Raw genomic sequence first — 24,747 nt, forward strand, 5'->3', positions numbered from 1 at the left:
CTCACTCTCTGGAAACTCCTTCCGAAACCAAGACGTGTCACTTCCTGGCCACATCACAGAGCTGCATCCTAGTGCACTGTGGTCGCCAGAGTTCGTACCGGTATCCGGTGTAAGGTGGACTTGTCCAGGCTGCAGATGCTAGGTTGGGCCTTCTGCAGTCTGTCTAAACGAGTTACGGGCAGCACCTACTATGCTGACATGAGGGCTAGAGTGTTCCCATCAGAGAACGTCATGGGAGGAGGAGTAGAGACTAACATGTGTGGAGATGGACACACAATAAATAATACAGGGTGGCGCACGAAATGTGTTATCAATTGTTTCTTTCACAATTTACGACGCACATCAGATATCCCGCTGGGATCTCTACAGCAGTACCAGCAGAGCTTGGAAATACAAATGAGTTATGAAACGACGTGTAATTCACGATACTGCCGCTAGGAGACTAGTAAGCAGCAATGACTGAGAATGGAAGACTGACGACACAGCAACGATCGGCAATTGTGTTACTTTTTCATGAAACAAAAGCCTTGTTGTGACTCAGGCGTTTTCGACAACAGTTTAACACACAATGGGTCCCTTGCAAGAAGACCATCCACAGGTTGTACGATAAATTTGTACAGGAAGGAACAGTATTGGAAGCAAAGCGACCTCGGCCCAAGCCTGTTTGTTCGCCGGAGAATATTGAAGCGGTACTAGTTGCTGTACAGAGAAGTACCGGGAAATCGTCTAGAAAGGCAGCAGTGCGACTGAGAATATCCAGACGTTCCGTTCAACGCATTCTTAAAAGTGACCTCCATATGTACCCATACAACGTGACCTGTGCGCAGAAGCTCACTGAAGAAACAAGCAGCAGAGACTACTGTTTGCTCAGTGGGCGGAGGGTAGGGAAGAAACTCTCAACAACGTTTGGTTTTCAGACGAGGCACATTTTCATTTAAACGGTGTGGTTAACAAACAAACTGTACGCTTTTGGGCCACTGAAAACCCATAAGTGCTTCATGAACGACAACATTATGCTCCGAGGATTACAACGTGGGCAGCAATTTCCAGTCACGGGCTTACTGGACCCTTTTTCTTTGAAGAAACTGTGAACAGCGAGCGTTATTTGAGCATGCTTCGCAATAGCTTCATTCCACAGCTTCTTGCTACACCCTTGCCCTTCAACACACAGTGGTTCATGCAAGATGGAGCAAGGCCACATACTGCAAACACTGTGTTGAAGTTTTTACACGAGCATTTCGACATGCGGATCATTTCACTCAGGTTTCCAGGTCGCTTCAATGACAGACAAAATTGGCCCTCCAATAGCCAAGACCTCAAACCATGCGACTTTTTTCTTTCGGGGTACCTAAAGGAAAAAATTTTCCGAAACGTCCACGTGATTTAATGCAGCTGAGAAGACTTATTCTTCAAGCTTGCAGTGAAATTACGGAAGACATGTGTCGTAGGGTAATCACTAATTTCAGTGTTCGTTTGAAGGAAGTTAGGAAACGAAATGGTGGACATATTGAGCATGTGCTGAGTTAGAACAAATCTCCATGGACGGCTCTTCATTGTAGTAAATGTTCCTTTCAGATTGTATTGACAATAAAGTTTATATTCAAAAACAAAATAGTAACACATTTCGTGCGCCACCCTGTAAATAATGTTACAAAGGATTTCAGGTGCATTATAACAGACAGATGGAAAAATTTAGACAAAATAGAAAGAGGGAGATTTAGTCGTCAAACCAATCAAATCAGTAATCATCCGATTATTCTGATCAGACCCACACTCTTCAATTTTCAAACATGCAAATTCAACAGAATTCTCACAGACGAGTGTTCATCAAAAATGGAACACAGTAGCTGTCATCAGTAATAATTCCGTACGCTGCCAGAAGCGACCCACCTGTGCGACCTTGTCACCATGCTGCAGCATCTTGCCCAAAATGTAGCGTGCCAGCCCGTCTGGAAGCGGTACGCTGCCCTCAGGCCCACGTACAATTTTGTCCTCTGTCGAGAATGTCATTCTTGCTTTCGATTTGGAGAACAGAGCTTCAGCGGTGGCTGCCAAATAGCTGTGGCGAAATGCTGCAGGAACGCCCTTTATACTAAAAAGGCGACGGCCAGAAATATAGAGTGTCACAATATCTACATACCAGATAGTGATGGTATCTCGCCAGCTGGAAATGTGACGAGGCAGTCGCTGTCGAGAGCTGGGTCAAGTGGCTCTACAGATAGGTGGCTCGTGCCGGCACTCCAATCGGTGCCGTTATCATCTCAAGTGCGGTCACGTGATCTGTCACGCCTGACATCGCAGGTGGCGCGCACAATGGCTCAGGTCCAGCACTCTGATTCCACACATCCACTATCTTTATAAAATCAAGGTTACTAAATGACAAAAGGCTCTTGCATCACAGAACAGGCCAGAAACCAGTTGGAAGATATTATCTCGAAATGTTGGTGACACTGATTACAATACACAGCCACGTACAACATGCCGTGGTGTTTTGAGGATTTAGCTCAATTTAATCGTACATGTTGTTCTCGTTGTACTGTCTGGGCTGTTGATGAGGATAATAAAGAAGGGACACTGTTCACCCTACTGTCGCCACATAGTCTATAAAATGACTTTTATCTTAATAAATGAACATGTATATATGTGTTTGGAGAGAGAGAGAGAGAGACTGATTTTTGATTGAGATTTTTACTTTAAGTCGTTATTGGTACCTGAATTTTGGTTGCTGCCTCCTTGAATGATCAGCTTCTGTACCAGTTGGTGACGTATTATAATTTGGAAGAAGTTATTGTTCTTTAAGGTTTAAAATACGACTCTGTTAGTTACTTGACCGTGTAGCGGATAGCTTTGAGCCCAAGTTTTCTTAGCTTTTCATACCTAAGGGACCACTGTTGTAAGTAAATGAGATCAAACAGCAATCTGCTTTTCGTGAGAAAAGGAGATTGCTTGACACACAAGCTTCCTTCAAATTACACGTTCTGCTACATCAAAATTGGTCAGTGGAGTTCAGCACCATACTATTGTACAAGAACATAATCCAATTACTGTAATTAAGAAATTATGAGAGGTTGTTACTTATTGAATGAAAACTATAGAGAAAGCATTTCTTTTCCTGTATTTTAGTGAATTTTGTACACTTACAATTTGTCGATTGATAGACGGTAACGACAATGAAGTTCACCTCCTTTTCCAAAAACAAGATATTTCTATTCTTCACTTCCAGAAAATTTGTATACATAAATGTTTGGCAACTCTTACACATACTTTACTCGGTTTTATCACTAGAATATCAATTTTCATTACATGCAACAATACGTTCTGAGCGACGGCCTAGCAACACGCCCTCTTTTCACAAGATACAGATTAAAAGTGCACTTTTTTTAATAAATCAATTGTCTTTTTTTTTTTTTTAGAGTCCATACTCAAAGATTCACAACTACTGTCGTTGCGGGGATTGTGAGCTTCACTTCACTTCAAGTACTTTTTTAATCACATTTGCAATTACGGTATTTACATACATTACTGCGCTTCTCAGAATAAAAACAGGCACAAATTAGTTTTAAAAAATGGCAGTGAGGCTCACATAACATTACAAGTCTTCTACTCTAAAGTATCACCGAGAGGCAATGCTGTACAAAGGTCACAGAAGGTCAGCAGCATTCTGTTGTCTCAACACGAGGTGACATCGAGGTCTGCAGTAGTGCAGTGTCGCCTTGATGATACTGGCACTTGTACAGAAACCAGTTTACAGTAATAAGCGCCGAAGGACATCAAGGAAAAGCTGTCGTTGAGAAGGGAACGAGACATCACCAGTGTTATTCAATCAGTACAATGACTAAGCAGAAATGGAAAGTAAGAAGGAATTGGGAGAATGGAATTAAATTTCAAGGGCAAAAGAAAAACTTTCAAGTTTTCCGATAACGTTTTAATCTCGTCAGAGAGCGTGTAGGACCTGGAAGAGTAGCTGAACGCAATGGATAATGACTTGAAAGGCGATTATCAAACACACATGAACAAAACAAAAATAATCAAATGGGGTCGAATAATGTCAAGGAATGATGAGGAAATTAGCAAATTAGACATCAAAAGTATTTTACAAGTTGTGCTGTTTGGGAGCAAAATAACTCATAAGGGCTGAAGCAGAGAGGGTATAAAATACAAACTGTCTTTAAGAAGAACATATTTACGAAGAAGGGGAATTTTTGTAACATCTAATGTAAATTTAATTCACAAAAGATTTACAGGCATTGGCTGCGACTGGCCATTCATGTAAATCAGTGGGGAAAGTCGAAATCTGTGCCAGACCTGGATTCGAACCCGGTTCTCCTGCTTACTAGGAAGTTTCTCAGACCACTCTTTTTTTCTTTTTTTGTTCTTTGCAGTTGGCCGGGACGGACGTCATATGAAAGCTGTTCTACTTGACCGCTGAATATTTCTCACAGTTCTTTTTTTTATTATTATTGCAGAAGGCAGCCAGCCCTCTGACAAACACACTGAGCTATCGTGCCGACATCGAGTAAGCCATGAGGACACAGTGGTCATCGCAACTGCACAGACTACCCTACCACACACTCCGTCACATCCCAAGTCTCAACCACACACAACCCTTGCCTGGTATCTTGGTATCCTCATCACTCGATCTAGAGTGCGAGCCTGGTTTGCATCCTCACTGAGAAGATCATTGACCATCTTCATCTCTCTCTCTCTCTCTCTCTCTCTCTCTTTCTCTCTCTCTCTCTCTCTCTCTCTCTCTCTCTGTGTGTGTGTGTGTGTGTGTGTGTGTGTGTGTGTGTGTGTGTGTGTATAATTAGTGACGTAGTAACGAAAATGTGCATTTATAGATTATCTTATTTTACGATGTCTGAAGACGTCTAGTACTGTGGAACAACGACACGAATGTATTTAACAGGATTGACAACGACATAAAAATGTGTCAGCTTACATTTCGCTGACATGGCTTAAAGCCATAATATCAGCACTTGATAATGGCCTAAGGCCAAAATTGCAATAGTGTAATAAAAAACCTATAACAGTCACTGGCGTAAAGATAATGTCCTACAACAATACTTCAGAATTGATAGCACAGCTGATTTACGTAAGACGTTTCAAACTATGTACGTCTGGAGCTCAATCATGCATAAACTGCGCGTTTCTTCTTCATAAGCGCCTGTTATATCACCACAACACGCTCATTCCTACTATACACCGATAACCGGTGCTAACCTACTCGACATATGGATCTGCATGGATCTAGTGCACTTGGGTAGACAGTGAAGGCGACCTTTCAGTCTTCAACTTTCATAATAATTCGACAATGCTCTGTGACTCCCATCTGCGTAAGGAAAGATGGGAAAGCATAATCGTAAATTATTCAGTATGATCGAAGTGCTGCAAATATGTAGATCGCTAAAGGACGCTGTCTGGTATACTATGGTGTATGTGTTTCAGAATTAACCATGAACTGCACAGTCATCTATCTACATTCGCAATCCATTATAAGTTGCTCCAAAAGTAGGGCACGGGTGCTTTATCAATTATACAGAAATTAGGAAGCTTGGTGTCGCATCATTGGTCGGCATTGAAATTAAGGAAAAATTGGTGAAATTGCTAAAATTCATCGCACTATCAACTGTGGTGCTTATCACAGTACATCGTTCCATGTCGACAGTGTCTTTTCCATCCCATCCATACACTTATATGCTGTTCATTACCACATAATGATTGGCTGACATCACTTGTTTGAGATGGAGAGAGAGTCTTGGTGGGAGTAGCACCTTCTGGGTATGGCCTGCACCGAAACAGTGATCACATACATGACTGCAATATAAGGAATCAATCGAAATGGAATACCTAGACATCTGCTACCATGTCACTGTGGAGGATGAGTTTAAATCAATTACATTTTGGCATCTGGAAATGCCACACTATGTTGCAGACTCTTCCATTTTCCGTATGTTTTGATGTCATCTGCAGTTTTGTCAATAAAAAACATCGCCCCTGTCTTTTATTTCAATCATCCTGTACGTTGTGGGAGCAGCAGCATAGTTTACACCGCAATGTCCAGCTTTCTGTGAAAGCCTGACACAGACCTCGAAGTCATAATGGAAAAACAAAATGTATGGCGTTGTACAAAGCTGTAGTCATACATTGCTTGGATGTGTTACAGCAGAAAAAAAAGCAATGCATCAAACTGCCTATGAAAGAACAATGCATGGACCCTTTCTTGTGACTGATAGTCTGTGGGATATGGCCCTCCTACAGTACAGGCTATGAAACTTTACACTGGTCTGTTCAAGCGACTTCAGTCACTGGCCACCTGCTCCAGTATACCTGTATATACCTGTATATTTAATGGGATGGCGACATTTGCTCAATGTCAGCATGCAGGAGATATTTGTTTCCTGACATATCGGAAGAGATGGATATGGTAATATCTTATTGAGTTCTCTACCAGGTGACATTAGTGGAGTTTTTATAGTGTTTCTCTGTCTGATGGTACAAAATAACGAGGATAGAGAGAGTCTTTTGTGTGACGGACATGAATGCACCCTGAGAGACATAGATCTCCTTCAGACTGCAGTATGTGTATGTAGTTTGGAGACACACCATAATGCAGTAGCAAAATCCTTGTCCTTCTTTCAGTTCCCTTATGATGTAGAGTCTTCCTAGTTTTGCTGATAAGAAGAGCCACCATAACTGTTCTTACTGTCTTTTTTCTGCTATCTTGTGTTGCAGGAGAAAGCTTCGTTTGGCACTGGCCTTACAGACTTTAGATGGAACTATGACAGCATGTTCCCATTTCCACTGAGTGGTCGAAATATTGTCTTGATGCATTAACTCAGCTTACCCTGTTTCTCCATGGGACCATGAAGGTGGTAGGCATAGCACTGTCTGATTTCTGCTCACTTCTGAATTAAATTGGAACAATAACATGGACAAACCTGCAGGGAGGGTGGAGCAGACACTGAGGAACAGTTTACAAGAGGAACAGTTGCAAGATGCAGAGGGCGTGTCTGAAACCACATTGGAGTTTTTCTGTACAGGATCGTTAGCAGATATGAGAGTGTCACGAACATGATTCACTTGTGGCTGTCATTAAAAGACATCTCCATAGGATCCATAGCAAGTATGTGGTTGAATGAAGAGGCTTGATTCCAAATAACAGACACATTTCTGCCAGAAAGCGTAATACTATCAGCAACTCTTATGTGTTCCCGTAGAACCAAGACCACTTTTTACGCTGGGTGTCGGAACATAGTCATTGTGATCATGTTTTTGATCGCACAGACCTTGCACAAAATGTATGTTGCTGAGAGCAGAATCCTTCTGCGGTCAGCATCAAATGTCGGAAAGAACATTGTCTTCCAACCAGGGATTCCCATTTGAGCTGCATGGCGAGTGTAGCCCAACTGCTGAAAAAAAAATTACTCGCCATGCTAAGTTAATTAGCTTATCAACTGGTATCAATGACGTGCCACCTTTAAGTTGGAAGCGATGGCTAGGGTACCACAAACATGATTCTTGACTTGGAGTGGTAATCAGGCGTTTCTTTTTGTTGCGGCGATATCTTTTAACGAAATTTCAGTCTCCCACTTATGCAGGGAGAAACGACCATCGTAATAAAATCAGCTGTATTACAGAATTTAGTAATCCTGATACTTACAACTTCTCTGTGCTGTTACCTTAAGAGAATTCATATGTGGTGAGGCATTTGCTTACTTTAAGAGAGAGTTCGAAAGGAGGACATACACCTTTACACTCGACCAAGAGCCAAAAATGAGTTTAATATTCTAGTCCTGTGACACATGGCGTAAATTAAGCTGATTAAAACAGATTCTTTTCCTACTTGATGAGAAAATACTAAGATAAAATGTTGGCTATGACATACTGTCACATGATTTTCACATCAAGTAACGATACCTGATTTCTTCGGTCTTCGAAACTAACTCGGTGTATGGCCAACAAAATTGCTGTCATGGATTGTGTAAAGTTGATTTTTTTAAACTGGGGAGAGGGGTCTATGTCGGGGTGAAATTGGGTAGATCTACAGACTACATCCAAGCCGCCGTGGTTTGTTTGGCTATGCACCATGGCTGGCTGCAACGGCGGTCAGGGGTAGTATGCTACTGGATGTAATGGATTAGCTCAGCCTGTGATGGGCAGTTAGATAGAAAGAATGTACGAACGTGTCTGCTCTTGTCTACAGTAGTGGGGAGTAGCAAAGTGACCCGTGTGCTGGGTGAGCAGGGACAGTAGTGGACGTATGTGTTGCGTGAGAAAAGATTCAAAACGGCAGGTGTTTGCACTGGACCTATTGGTAACATCCGAATTCCAATCATCCCCGGATGCCCCTGGTGGCAGATGCGTTCACCACTGTGGCTGCGCCCTAGACAGTAGTTTTCACCGACCTCTGAGCGGTGGCATGGCGACATATGAGAGGGTTCGCGCACTGCATGTGGACATCAGGATATAAGCGCATGGGATGTGCGACTGCTGCAATCTGACATCTAGGTATGACAACTATTGCTATGGACTGGATCGTGGTATAAGTACGTCGTGTTTAGTGTTTCTCAATACAGTGCAGTGGACTCTATCTTGCAGTGGTATTTGCTGTTGTCACTATTCTGTCACGCAGTCGGCCCTTTCTTCTTCCGAATATAGCGGAGAGAACCAGTTTAGTAATTCTATAGTGCTTTTTACCCGATTGATAGCGGCCTCTGACATCTAGCCAAGACTATAGATTAGATCGCAGTTTAAATGTGTCATGTTTAACGGTTCTCAATACATAGCAGTGGACTATCTCTTGCAGAGGCGGGCCGGCCGGTGTGGCCATGCGGTTCTACGCGCTACAGTCTGGAACCGAGCGGCCGCTACGGTCGCAGGGTCGAATCCTTCCTCGGGCATGGATGTGTGTGATGTCCTTATGTTAGTTAGGTTTAAGTAGTTCTAAGTTCTAGGGGACTCATGACCTAAGATATTGAGTCCCATAGTGCTCAGAGCCATTTTTTGCAGAGGCATTTGTTGTTGTTACTATCCTATCACATGGTAGACCCATCCTCCTCATTCCGAATGTAGCGCATCGGACCAATTTAGAAATTCTACAGTGCTTTAAAAACCCAGTCGCAACGTGAAACTCCCGACTGATGGATTTATAGTTTCTGATGGTTGTATTCCGAGCAGGCATGCATTCGATACAGGCAGGAATTGCCTTTATGGGCAGGTGAGGCTGCCCTGCAGTTTGCGGTCGACGCACGCTTCACGATCGCGATTTTTTTCCCATCAGATATGTCTAGTGGAAACGTTTGGAGATGGACTGTGTTTGTGCTCTCAAACGTCGGTGCGTGCAAGACATCGGATATATTTAGCACTACGAACTATCTGTGGTGGAAATTTCATTACTTGATTATGTTTGCATGTTATACTCAAACGTTGAAAATAAGTTTTATTGTGAAGTAAGATCAGCGTAATTTGGAGGTGAGTGCTTTAAGCGATCTATTTGACTCCTATAAATTGTAAACAATTAATTTGATATGGTAGTGCAAATGGATTATTTCACTCTATTTTTGATATCGAAATTGCGTCAGTTCTCCCTTCATCTGCAGCAATAGCCAATAGGAACACAATATTTTGGAGAGAGATGAAAACCTTCGTCTGCGTGTTTCGAGACATTGGTTCACACAGACAAAAAGGAAGTGGCCTCTTGAGAAAGGCAGAGCCAGAAAGCGAGTCTGAAATTTCCTGATCGACAGAATGCCGCCACTTGATGCTTTCCTGGGGGTCCGCGAGATCAAAGGAGGCCCGTATCCGCACCGTGGTCGGTGGTATTTAGTAACATGATCTGTAACTAGGATATTGTGTGGTTTTGATCTTCGTGGCGGCGCCCTGACTATAGACACGCGCAGGAGACTCCAAACGCTGGCTACTACACTGCCCTACATTCCATTCATGATCTGTAGACCACTTTTGCAGGGTTTAACTGTAAGTACGAATGCTTTTTGTTTCTCGACCTGTACAAAATAGTTTGCCGCTGATATTGTAGTAATTTGTCCATCTGCAGAAAGTGGCGGCGGGTCTCGAAATATGTCATGAACTTTTTGATATGTAATTATTCTGATTATCCCATCTGTGCTTAGACATCAGTGTGCATCAAAAAATTAGGAAAACAGCCTAAACATTCGTGATTCCAGAAACGAATATAAACTTACCTCACACAGCCATTCTGTGGGCGTCAGAATCAAAAAGCGCCGAATTTTTTTTTTTTTTAGGTATTCGAAACTGCCTTGTCACCCACAAATTGTTTAAATAAACAGTGTTCCATACACTGCAGTCAATTTCCTGATATATTATTTAACTAAATAAGTAAACTATATTCAAAATACCGACTTCAACTCATAAATTGTTTAAATAAACAATATTCCATGCATTCTCTAAATTGTTTAAACAATACTTCATACACTGCAATCGATTTTCCGTCAAAAGGCCGGTCACATGGGTCTTTTTCCCGTAAATTTCTGGTTGGGGGGAGCCCTGAGAGACTCAGCATTCATTTGCTGGGCACACCTTGGCGACGCCAGGGTCCTGAGCTGGGGACAGGTAAGCGCCGCCGGTCCCTTTTACCATAATCTCTGGGCATGCTTCACCGACCACTGTGTGTTGCGATGGTGGAATGTTGTGTGTCTCAGAGGACGGGGTCTTGGATTGACCACCTTCAACGTGAGAACGGAATAAACCTCTACAAAGAAAAACCTCAATCTCAAGGTGTGCTGCTCGTATGATGGGATGCATGGCTGTTGACATGGAACAGTCGTTAGTGGGCAATCTCTCTGGAACCAGCCGCATCTCAGTTGTGTAAGGCTTACTCAGGCAAGCAGTCTGAGTGGACCTCTATTTCCCCAGCCGCTTGTGGGACCGAAATGGATCCTCCGAAATTTTCTTTTCCCCCTCCCACCGGAAAGATGGAACACCGGAAGTCTAACAAGAGGGGTCGTGTAGCCAGTCCTCTTCAGTCAGTCGTTAGTAATAGAATGCATGTTTTGCAGAATGAGTTTCTTAACTTGAAAGAGGAGAGGGTAGTTTTGAGAAAGTTTCGCCATTTTATGTACAGAAAGGCTTAGAAGACATTTCTGGCACCCTAAGAATCTGTTAAGCGCTTGTGCAATGGGACCCTGTTCATTGAAACATCTAGCTACCAACAAGTCAAGAACCTTCAGAATGTTCAATGCCTCGGGGAGTATGCGATAGAAACTGAATTCCACAATAACTTGAACTACAGCAAAGGTGTTGTGGCTTGCCGGGATCTAGTTGACATTGCCTGAGAAGAATGTAAGCCAAATGGTCCTGGGAAAGCACTGTCGATGTATGAAACAGGTGGAAAGCGATCTTGCAAGATCAAACTCTTTTATTCTTAAGGTTTTTAACATGGCTGTCAATCACCGACTGTTGTATAATACAAAATTTTGAAAAATACAGCCCTCAGTTGAGAACACAATTAATTTGTGACACCGAAACATAGGTCACAAATTAATTCTGTTCGCGAGTGAGGGCTGTGTTTTTCAAAATTTTGTCTTTTATTCCACCAAACTACCAGAGCATGAGAAGACAGGATTCCTAAGCGTATGACCTTATAACCCAGATCCAATGTGATGTTTTAAATACCAGCACTTTGGGCACACTACTCCTAGCTGTAAAGAAGAAGCCACTTGTGGGAAATGTGGTAGAGCAGCCCGTGAAAGAATTGCTTGCTCCTCTCCTCCAAAGGGTGTCACCTCCTCAGGGGATCACCCTGTGTGGAGCAGGGACTGTAGAGTTTTCCTTGAGGGAAAGAAGACCCAGGAGATCAAAACGACAAAGTGCATCCTGTATGGTGAAGCCAAAAAGTTATACAAGTCCATGCAGCCGCCCACATTCGCTGCCTCCTTTTCTTCCATTCTGAAACAACCACTTCTGAAAACTAATGTCGCTACACAAACGGAGATTTCTACTGTCTGTACTAGCATCTGTGTTTGTCACTGCACTTGTGATGCTGCAGTTCCTTTGCAGCTTGCCCCTTCCCCCAGAACTTCCGGAAAAGCCATGGTCGCTGACATTGTGGAAATTCTTGCCCCCCCCCCCCCCCTCCATAGATCATCTATTGTGCACTGTCCAGCTCCGGCCGAAGTGGCCGAGCGGTTCTAGGCGCATCAGTCTGGAACCGCGCGACCGCTACGGTCGCAGGTTCGAATCCTGCCTCGGGCATGGATGTGTGTGATGTCCTTAGGTTAGTTAGGTTTAAGTAGTTCTAAGTTCTAGGGGACTGATGACCTCCGCTGTTAAGTCCCATATGGCTCAGAGCCATTTGAACCATTTGCACTGTCCAGCGCTGCAACAACCACTACCACTTCCGAAATTTTGAGTCCAAAGCCGCCTCAGACCAAAAAATCGAAGGAGAGAGGAGCTATGATGTTGATGTCATCCTATCTGACGTCTCTCTTGAATCTTCTTCAGAGATGATGGAGCTTGATGTCTGACTGGGGCAATCAGCTCGCCTCCAAGACTGAGCCTCCTCTCATTGTGGGCTCCTCTCCGCAGGAGGAGGTTAGGATGAAAGTACTCCTCTGTGACAGATGGCTCTCACTATACAGTGGAACATAAATGGATTCCCAGCAACACACCCTGTGCTTGTGTTTACAGGAAACACATTTAAAAGCATCTGATGCCACTGTACTATGGGGCTATACGTTATATCACAAGGGTGACCTGACTGGGGAAAGGGCCAGAGGAGGGTTGTAGTGTTTGTCAATAATGCCCTCCCCCCTCCTCTGCCCCCCCCCCCCCCGGTGGGAGGATTATAGTTTGCTGTCTGTATTTACTTCCGCTGGATGGAGTAGACTCTAAGGCTCTCACAACTCCACTGACCATTTCTCCTCCTGAGAGACTCAATGCACATCATATACTATGGGGCTTGGACCAATACCCTCCCTCCAGGTCGAGTTTTGGAGATCCTCTTGATATCTCGAAAGTTGTACATCCTGAAATTGGTACTCCAGCTCATTTCTGTGCTGCGAGTGGGTCATTCTCGGCCATCGACCAATCTCTTTGCTCTCCAGCCCTCAATGACTCTGTTCACTGGGAGATCATTGACAACCTTCATTCCAGTGACTACTGCACAATCCATATTCACCTACTAGACGGTGGATTTCTGTAACAGAAGCCACCAACAAATATGTTTAGCAGGTCTAGGTGGGCGCTGTTCGGCCAGTTGACTGTGTTGGAACACTGTGACAGCGCCCATCATGCTGCTGACTCATTAATACAAAACGCTTTCGGCCCTCTTAGGAGGCGACCTTACCTTGGTGGACGAAAGAGTGCCATTCAGTCGTCTGGGACAGACGTGAAGCTCTTCAACAGTTTAAATGCCGCCCAACAGCAGACAACCTCACAGTCTTTCGAATCGCCGCATCGTTAAGGAGACCAGAAGACGGTCATGGCTAGCGTTCCTGACAACATCAACCGTTCCACTTGTTCTACTAAAGTATGGGAAGACATCCAGAGGATATCCAGTAAACACAGTCGTTTACAAATAGCAGCAGTGCTGAAACAGGGATGTCTCCAAACAACACCGACACGCTGGCCGAACATTTTGCAGATACTACAGGCGATGCAAGGCAGGAACCAGCATTTAGTCACTACCATGCATCTGTTGAGAGGGGCGAGTCGCACTTCAGTTCCAACTGTTCTGAGGCATACAACTCTCCTTCCTTCATGTGGGAGCTGGAATCGGCACTGTCTGAGACTCATGATACTGCACCCTATCACTACCAAATCTGGTACTGCATGCTTTGCCTTTTTCCAAAGGCGTCAAAGGAAATCCAGCTCAAATGCTTTAATCTTATATGGCAGACAGGCAACTTCCCGAACTCGTGGAGGGAGGCGGTTATGACACCTCTCCTGAAATCACGGGAGGACCATATGTCTTCCATCAGTTACAGGAGTATTGCCTTAACGAGCTGCATAGGAAAGAGCCTGAAGCGAATGGTTAACCGTCGTCTGGTCTGATTGTTAGAGACCAGACAATTCCTTTCAGTGCGGATTCTGAAGATTTTTGTCCACTGTCGACAACCTGACCCTTCTATTCAGCAGTCTTTCCTACGCAATGATCACTTTATCGGTAAGGCATATGATACTACATGGAGACACTGGATTCTCACACAACTGCATCAGTGGGGCTTTAAATTGCCACCTCATCATCTTCATATGGTCTTTCCTGTCTCACCGGTTTTTTAAGGCCCAAGTTGGTGCTTCGCTGTCTGATCGATCTGAACAGGAGAATGGTGTCCCTCACGTGCTGCTTCCCACAGAATGCAGCCTCTATTGGCCAGACAGAGGGAAGTCGGGAAGTGCGAGATCTGGGTTGTAGGGTATATGAGGAATAACAGTCCAATGTAGTTTTGTGAACTCTTCTCGGGTGCGCAGACTTGTGTGAGGCCTTGGCTTTGTCGTGGGGAAGGAAAATTCATTTGCGTTTTTGTGGCGACGAAAACGCTGCAGTCGTTTCTTCAATTTCCTGAGTGCTGCACAATGCATTTACGAGCTGATCGTTGCACCATCAGGGAGGAGGACATCAAACACAATAGCCCCTTCAGAGTCCCAGAAGATGGTCGCCATGGCCTGGGGCTTTGAACTTTTTCATCAGAGGAGAGCTGGTGTGGCACCACATCATGGATTGCAGTTTTGTTTCCATTTCGAAGTGGTGAATCCATGTTTCATCGCCTTGACGATGTTCGACAGAAAATTATCACGATCTTCCTCATAACGCACAAGCAATTCGACGCAGATTGTCCTTCCTTTTAATGGTCTTTTGTTAGGCAGTGAGAAACCCAGCGCCCATACATCGTCGAGACCCCAACTGGCGAACGAGTGTGTCAGCTCTAGTAACAGAGAAGTCCACTTGGACAATGAGGTGTTTGATTGCGACCTGTCCATCACCTCTAATAGTGTCCGCACGTTCCACTGTTGCAGGAGTCACATCTGTGTGAGGCCGGCCGGCACGCGAGAGATCGGACAGGTTTACGTGACGCTGTTGCGACAATGACAGACGCTTCTCTCAACGAATCAAGGTGCTTTTGTTCACTGGCAGGTCTCCGTGCAGATTCTGCAAGTGGCTATGAATGTTTGCGATGCTCTGCTTTTCCGCAAAAGAAAGTAAGAGCTTTCTTCTTGGGATGCACCTCCGTTACAGATGCAATTATGATGGCTACGTGCGGCGCCGCAACCTATTGAAACCTCAGGAAACTGTAGGGGCTAAAGTGGGAATATTTCAAAATGTCCCACAACAAATACCGCATTTTTCAACCGAAACTGACAGAAAAAATGCATTGCATTACTTATTGAACGCCCCCCGTACGTTCACATTCATGGAGCGATGAAGACGTTTGCACAGGATTGACTAGCGGGTCGGGTTGGGTTGTTTGGGGGAAGAGACCGAACAGCGAGGTCATCGGTCTCATCGGATTAGGGAAGGACGGGGAAGGAAGTCGGCCGTGCCCTTTCAAAGGAAGCATCCCGGCATTTGCCTGGAGCGATTTAGGGAAATCACGGAAAACCTGTATCAGGATGGCCGGACGCGGGATTGAACCGTCGTCCTCCCGAATGCGAGGACTAGCGGGTCGATCAGCATCAAAGTAGCCCTCTGGCTGAATCCTAAAACAACATACAACTTGTTGGAGTTTAACTGAACGTCATCACAAAAAAATGTTCAAATGTGTCTGAAACCTTATGGGACTTAACTGCTAAGGTCATCAGTCCCTAAGCCTACACGCTACTTAACCTAAATTATCCTAACACACACATCCATGCCCGAGGGAGGACTCGAACCTCCACCGGGACCAGCCGCACAGTCCATGGCTGCAGTGCCCTAGACCGCTCGGCTAATCCCGCGTGGCGAACGTCATCACCTCTCCTGATCTTCACACTCAAATTCTGCTGATGAAGCTTTATTCCAGTAACAGGGTTTCCATCAGCTACTTTCGTGTCATCATCGAGCTGACGCAGGAATGTAGAGAGATGGTGATGTGAACTCACGTTCGGGAAGACAGCAGATCAAATACCCATACGGCCAGCTTGATTTATGTCTTTCGCCGTTTGCCTTAATCGTTCAAGGCAAATGTCGCCGTCGTGATGCTTCCTTAGAAGAGCAGACGGTCTTCCTCAAACGGAGCTAATGTTTCGTATCAAATGACCGTGTCGTCAGTGACATCTAAAACCGTACTATTCCTTCCTTTCCTTGACGTAAGATGTGGTGGTCGGTTGTAAGTTGGTATTTACAAGGGTGATCCTTTAAAGTTGTCTCTGTATATATGTCTGTGTATACATTGTGTTCAACACCACGTACTGCACGATTGTATTCTTGTTTGATGACTTAGTGTCGCAGGGAGAAAGATATGCTCTTATAGGACTTCGCTTCCCTTCCGCAGTGTACTTCTCACCGCCATGTCTGTTTGATCTTGGAATAATCTGCCTTTGCCAGCCGGGGTGGCCGAGCAGTTCTAGGCGCTACAGTCTGGAACCGCGCGACCGCTACGGTCGCAGGTTCGAAACCTGCCTCGGGAATGGATGTGTGTAATGTCCTTAGGTTAGTTAGGTTTAAGTAGTTCTAAGTTGTAGGGGACTGATGACCTCAGGTGTTAAGTCCCATAGTGCTCAGAGCCATTTGAACCATTTTTTAATCTGCCTTTCCATCTCTCATTCTTCCAGATTGTCTCTTCCTATGATAAAGAAAAAATAAGCTCAATTTTTTTCCGTGTGCGGTATCCCGTACACCGAGGCACTGGTTGCTCATAGTGTGCACAAGTTTTGGGTTGGTATATATTTTCTAGAGTTTACGTCTGGATCATCTCCAGAAAGAGCTTACTGTATAATTGAATATGTTTCTGCAAAGTTATAATAATATGGTGGTCTAGTCCTGTGACATTCATATATACATTATATTACCATATCTATTTCCCATAAAACTTCAATTATATATTTTACGCCGGCCGCTGTGGCCGAGCGGTTCTAGGCGCTTCAGCCCGGAACCGCGCTGCTGCTACAGTCGCAGGTTCGAATCCTGCATCGGGCATGGATGTGTGTGATGTCCTTAGGTAAGTTAGGTTTAAGTAGTTCTAAGTCGCGGGGACTGATGGCCTCAGATGTTAAGACCCATAGTGCTTAGAGCCATTTGAACCATTTTGTCTATATTTTACATATCACGCTCAATACAAACTGATCAGCCAGAACATTATGACCACGGACTAACTATCAATATAAACCCGTCCAGGCGTCGGCAGCGTCACCTGGAGAGGAATGATTGGTAGTCAGACACACTCATAGTGAATACAGTATCAATGAGCATGCTGTCCCTGTGTAGAAAGGGGAAGGCGCGAGATCTGAGTTTGACCGAGTGCAGATTGTGACGGCCCTGAGGCTCGGCACTAGCATTTCGGAAACTGTACGACTTGTCGGGTCTTCAATGACTGTTGTGATGAGTGTCTTCAACACGTGGCGGAAACAAGGTGAAACCACGTCCAGATATTGTGGGGTTGAGTGACCATGCCTCATTTAAAGATGTCGGGCGTCGTAGGCTGGGCAGACTGATAAATCAGGACAGACGGCAAAATGTGGCCAAACTAATACAAGACTTTAATACTGGGTAGAGTAAAAGTATGTATGAAAATACACTGCACCGAACACTACTAACGATGGGCCTTCGGAGCCGATGACCCATGCATCACCACGACATCGGCAACTATGACTGAAATGAGCTCGTGACTATCAGTAATGGACATTGGGGCAGTGGCATAACGTTGCACGGTCTGATGACTCCTCATACCTTCTTCAGCATGCCAATGGGACGGCGCGAATCTGTAGCCTTCCAGGAGAATAGCTACTTGACACCTATACTACAGGACGGGATCCTCTTTCTGTGCAGTGGAGTTCGCGCAAGGCATCACGACGGCCAAGGAACATCGTAGACTGGTTGCAGACCACGTACAGCCCTTCATGGTTATCATCTTTGACAGCAGTGGCATATTTCAACGAGATAATGCATCATGCCACAAGGCCAGGACTGTGGTGGACTGGTTCGAGCAACACAATGGTGAGTTCCGATTGATGTGCTGGCTCCCCAACTCGCCACATCTGAACACGATCGAACACATCTGGGATGTGATTGAAAGTCGTCCACGAGACTCAGAGGGCCATAGATACGGGTTCCCAGGTATATGCCGTGTTTCTTGACTTCCGCAAGGGCCTCGCGGGATTAGCCGAGCGGTCTAGGGCGCTGCAGTCATGGACTGTGCGGCTGGTCCCGGCGGAGGTTCGAGTCCTCCCTCGGGCATGGGTGTGTGTGTTTGTCCTTAGGATAATTTAGGTTAAGTAGTGTGTAAGCTTAGGGACTGATGACCTTAGCAGTTAAGTCCCATAAGATTTCACACACATTTTAACATTTTTGGACTTCCGCAAGGTGTTTGATACAGTTCCCCACAGTCGTTTAATGAACAAAGTAAGAGCATATGGACTGTCAGACCAATTGTGTGACTGGAATGAAGAGTTTATTTTATTTTTATTTATTTATTTATTGTTCCGTGGGACCACATTAAGGAGAAGTCTCCATGGTCATGGAACGAGTCAATACATGAAATTATAACACGATTGTAGTAACAGATAAAATGAAATATAAGAAACATATTCAGTTGCAGATTGTACAAACAGATAAAATGAAATATAAGAAACATATTCAGGCGACACCTCGTTAGTTTAAATGAAGAAAATCAAGAATGTAACACTGGAATTTGCTTAATTTTTTAGCTCTTCCAGGAGCTCCTCGACAGTATAGAAGGAGTGAGCCATGAGGAAACTCTTCAGTTTAGACTTAAAAGCGTTTGGGCTACTGCTAAGATTTTTGAGTTCTTGTGGTAGCTTATTGAAAATGGATGCAGCAGCATACTGCACTCCTTTCTGCACAAGAGTCAAGGAAGTGCATTCCACATGCAGATTTGATTTCTGCGTAGTATTAACGGAGTGAAAACTGCTAACTCTTGGAAATAAGCTAATATTGCTAACAACAAACGACATTAAAGAAAATACATACTGTGAGGGCAATGTCAAAATTCGCAGACTATTGAATAGGGTTCGACAAGAGGTTTTCGAACTTACACCACACACAGCTCGAACAGCCCGTTTTTGAGCCAAAAATACCCTTTCTGAATCAGAAGAATTACCCCAAAAAATAATACCATATGACATAAGCGTATGAAAATATGCGAAGTAGACTACTTTTCGTGTTGAAGTGTCACTTATTTCAGATACTGTTCTAATGGTAAATAAAGCGGCATTTAGTTTCTGAACAAGCTCCTGAACATGGGCTTTCCACAACAGCTTACTATCTATCCGTACGCCTAGGAACTTGAACTGTTCCGTCTCGCTTATAAATTCTTCCTAGATAACAGAACGCAGCATGTCATTCTCAATAGAGAGAAGTCTTCAGAAGTAAGAGTGATTTCAGGTGTGCCGCAGGGGAGTGTCGTAGGTGCGTTGCTATTCAAAATATATATAAATGACCTTGTGGATAACATCGGAAGTTCACTTAGGTTTTTTGCGGATGATGCTGTAGTATATAGAGAGGTTGTAACAATGGAAAATTGTACCGAATTTCAGGGTGATCTGCAACGAATTGACGCATGGTGCAGCGAATGGCAATTGAATCTCAATGTAGACAAATGTAATGTGCTGCGAATTCATAGAAAGAAAGATCCTTTATCATTTAGCTACAATACAGCAGGTCAGCAACTGGAAGCAATTAATTCCATAAATTATCTATGCCAGACTGAGATTCATTGGAAGAATGCTAAGGAAATGCAGTCCGAAAACAAAGGAAGTAGGTTACAGTACATTTGTTGGTCTACTGCTTGAATACTGCTCAGCGGTGTGGGATGTACTCAGACATGGTTGATAGAAGAGATAGAGAAGATCCAACGGAGAGCAGCACGCTTCGTTACAGGATCATTTAGTAATCGCGAAAGCGTTACGGAGATGATAGATAAACGCCAGTGGAAGACTCTGCAAGAGAGACGCTCAGTAGCTCGGTACGGGCTGTTGTTGAAGTTTCGAGAACATACCTTCACCGACGAGTCAAGCAGTATATTGCTCCCTCCTACGTATATCTCACGAAGAGACCACGAGGATAAAATCAGAGAGATTAGAGTCCACACAGAGCCATACCGACAATCTTTCTTTCCACGAACAATACGTGACTGGAATAGAAGGGAGAACCGATAGAGGTACTCAAGGTGCCCTCCGCCACACACCGTCAGGTGGCTTTCAGAATATGGACGTAGATGTAGAAAGTGGCATTAGAGCTCATCGCCCTCCTCCCCGGAATTGATGGGAATTAAGAGACTTCTGTATGAAGATTTGGTACCAACTCTCTCGAGCGACCTACCTAGGCCTCATTACTTCGATGCCACGACATGTCGCCGCTGTTATCCGTGCCAAAGGTAGACATACCGGCTATTAGGTAAGTGGTCATCGCGTTCTGGCTAACCAGTGTATATGTTTTCGAAGTCAAACAACGTATGTGCATCAGGTTGCTAATAAATCCCTTTCTTAATTCGTTGGTTCAAATTTCTCATACTATAACAACCAATTTACGCTCTCCAAGGCATGTCAACTACTGTAAGTTATCTTCTCACAGCTGTCCAAATGGAAATTTTGTTTAACTTGCAATTTTCGCACTCTGCATATAATATGAAACAATGAATCTACAGCCGGCCGTGGTGGCCGTGCGGTTCTAGGCGCTGCAGTCTGGAGCCAAGCGACCGCTACGGTCGCAGGTTCGAATCCTGTCTCGGGCAAGGATGTGTGTGATGTCCTTACGTTAGTTAGGTTTAATTAGTTCTAAGTTCTAGGCGACTGATGACCTCAGCAGTTAAGACGCATAGTGCTCAGAGCCATTTGAACCAATGAATCTACATTTCATACAGCAAAGTTACTAAATTTTAGGGAGGCAATAAAAGGAAAATAAGTACTGACAGTTCAAGCATATTTCAGAGAACTTTCTGCGGCAAGGGAAGCAGACGTTCGTGCTGTTATTACCTTGTTGCTTTTACAGTGCTGGAAAATGGGGAAGTCAGCTGTATAATATATTACTATGGAGAACAAAAACTATTCTCTTACTAGCTTCCTCGCCGGCCGGAGTGGCCGAGCGGTTAAAGGCGCTACAGTCTGCAACCGCACGCCCACTACGGTCGCAGGTTCGAATCCTGCCTCGGGCATGGATGTGTGTGATGTCCTTAGGTTAGTTAGGTTTAAGTAGTTGTAAGTTCTAGGGGACTTATGACCACGGCAGTTGAGTCCCATAGTGCTCAGAGCCATTTTTACTAGCTTCCTCCACATAGCTGTGTTTATTATTTTTTATTTATTCACTATCAGTTTCAAAGCAACTACGATTTGGGTCTTACGGTTTCCACACCCAGGACGCTGTGTCCGTCAACCGGAAATACTTGCGGTGGCATATCTCATCGGCTATTGCGGTAGTCGAAGATGAAGTCGAAGTTGCTTTGAAATTTATATCAAATAAATAAAAATTCGCACACAGCTGGGTGGAAAAAAGTTGGTAGAAGAAATCCTTTTTTCTGCATTAAATAATTTATTTCTTCCTCGCGTTAAAAAGGGTGACATTTTTCCAAGTAGAGTACGCCATAGCAGATCCAAAATGGGACGGAAGTATAAACATTTGTCGATAGAGTGAAGCCTCTTTCTTCCACCTGAGACCTTTTCACGAGAAGGTGACCTTGTAGAAGCCACAGAACCCTCTCATCGCGTCGAGGACATCAACAGTTAGCTCGCGCATAGCTCTGTAGATAAGATAAATGTCGGAGTGACACCTGTTACGTTATCATTATTAAACAGGCTACAGATACAATCGATTTTTTTAAATCTTGAGTGTACCGCGTGAACGATGGCCTGTCAAGTCATGACCTATCACCTTCGGCTGAAACTTGCCACACTGTTTCCGAAACTCACATTTTACGATGCCTGTCCGGAAAATAGAAATTTATCCCACTCAAAATATTTTGCAGCGCTGTATGTTTGTATTAACTTCATGTATGATAAGGAAATATTCGTAGTTATTTTTCCATATACTTACCACAACATCGATACACAATGAGGCTGTGGATGGGAGTTTCTTTAATCATGCATAGTAGAAGTATTACGACTGCTCTCTCAGCCAAACTAAATAAGAGACGAGGACTGACGCTGCAGTATGCAAAGAATAAATCCATGAAGTTATTAAATCTAAACAACATTAACTGAAATGACAGCCTTTAATTAAAAATGTTCCGTGAACTTGCAGCCTCATATTTAACAATCTTGCTGTGATTATAAGCTCCAGTTGTTGTTTCTTATAGTTTGGGAATCGAAAGTCAACTTCTGCAAAAACGCAATGATTTTCTTTTTTTTATGTACGCATGTATTTTTCAAGCAGCATTAATTTAAAGCTTGGTTTGCAGAATGTGGACTGCTCTTAACCCTTTGTGACTCAACAGCACATCATGTTTTTTTCGAATTTTTGCATCCCTTTTCAGTTCGCTCTGCTAATGAAAATTTGTGATACCAGTGAACAGTGAAGTCCCGAAGGATGTGAAGAACAGTGTGGTATTTTATGTATCCTCAGGGATTGTAGTTGTATGTAACGAAATAATAAGCAACCAGCTGTATAAAAGAAATTTATTTACCGGTTAACAGTGCGTATAATCACATTCCTTGAAACACGCTATGGATCGACAGTATGAGAAAAAATGACATGCTATAGACCTAGATTAAAATATAAAACACTAGGCTACTCTCTGCTACCCTACCTTTAAATTAACGCAGTTTCAGAAACAGAAGCGAGAGTAAGAGAAGATGACTCACTGGTATCAAGACATACGTGGGTAAATGACAAGGAAAAAAGGAAAAATATGGTGTTTTTCAGAGGCGCAGCTTTACAAAACTAAACAAGAAATGTGACAATTCCATTAACGCGACGTCAACCAAATTTCCACAGACAAGCAGTTATAAGGCTATGATGCATAGAACACAGAACATTCCGCTGACAGACCTAGAACAAAAGAAATAATTTGATATTGTTAAAATACTACTACGCGTAATAGGAAACATGTCAAAAATATAATAAAATAAAAAGGGAACTAAACCAAAACACCCAAAACGTTCCGCATACAGACTAATTTTCCAACACAGAAGCTTCCACACGATATCTAGCAAAAATATGACAAAAAGAAGCAAACTTACTCACATAGTAAGATGAAAACTATCATGTTCAGAAACTGAAATACAATATACGCAGAAAATAGTAGTCAGCTTCGTACATTACGATGTGTTTCTTTTTTTAAAAAAAAGAAAAGAAAAAAGTATTCTCAGTGTGCTGTGTACTACGTGGAAAGTAACTCTAGAGGAAATAACATGAACAGGTAGAGGTATATGGCAGGAACTGATATTCAGCTGTAATAAGCTGCACACGAGAAGCGGCGTTAATTTACTGATGCAAAAAAACGACTTAAAATTCTACATAATATCGAAAAAGATGAAAACTTAATTCACGGAAAAACTTGGAAATTTTTCTGCATTACCAAAAAACCATAAAAATCTCACGAAATGCGAATATCTGTGTCATTCCTCAGACATTCCTTTAAAAACAAAGGTATTACAAAAGTACATATCCTCCCGTGGTACCTTTTTATTCATGTCACAGGCATCAGATACCAAATTAAAATAAGGAAAAAGAACAGATCATGCGAATAGCACTGAAGGAAAAAAGCGGTGTAATATTTTGCTAAAACATGAAAATAACTCTGTAGTCTATCAAAGCTCCAAGCACCAGGTAATCATCCCTGAAGAGAAAACTGTTCTTCTTCGAAACGTATTTGGAAAGGTAATTATAACATCTCATAGTAGCGTTTATTTAGAAAATAATACAGAGTGTACAGCCACAAACTTTCAACTTTTCACTTCAGAACTGGGCAACGAATTGCAATTTATTACCACCCTTAGACGTCCCTGTCCTATGCAATAGTGTTTCCAGGTGGTAGTTTTTAAATGTTAGAACTAAGATAAAAACATAAAGAGAGAGCTCAGGGTATAGGATGGCTGTTGCAATTTTTGGTCTTCGCACACAGTTTTGGCACCTATCCCGTGTATAACTTGGAATACAGTCTGCATCTAACCGGCTTGTGAAGGACATCTTCCGCCAGTTTTAAGCTTCATGTACACTTTAATTGTTCACTAAACGCATATTGGCTCAGGGCCTTTTTTCAGTTACAGAGATGACTACTGGTTGTACGCCACTTCTTCTTCCATTATGAACATAACTTTCTCCCACGATTTGGTCGCGTTTCGCCAGTAGAAACTTCACACTACGAATTTAGGCGGCGACCACAAGCGAAGTTTTGCCACCTGTGCTTTGGTGACTTGCGGCACGTCTTAGAGACAATAGCGGTTAGGGTAACTTTGAAAAGAGTGGCTTCAATTTTTACTGTTTTCAATTTCCAGATAATTTTAGGTAATAGATCGCAGTGACTCAGTGATTTGAAACTGCTTGCAAATATCAAAGATCCTGAGTTATTCTTTCCACTGTGTGTGTGTGAAATCCTATGGGACTTAACTGCTAAGGTCATCAGTCCCTAAGCTTACACACTACTTAACCTAAATTATCCTAAGGACAAACACACACAC

The sequence above is a fragment of the Schistocerca piceifrons genome, chromosome 7 (genome assembly GCF_021461385.2).
Source record: "Schistocerca piceifrons isolate TAMUIC-IGC-003096 chromosome 7, iqSchPice1.1, whole genome shotgun sequence".
In the NCBI taxonomy this organism is placed as follows: Eukaryota; Metazoa; Arthropoda; class Insecta; order Orthoptera; family Acrididae; genus Schistocerca; species Schistocerca piceifrons.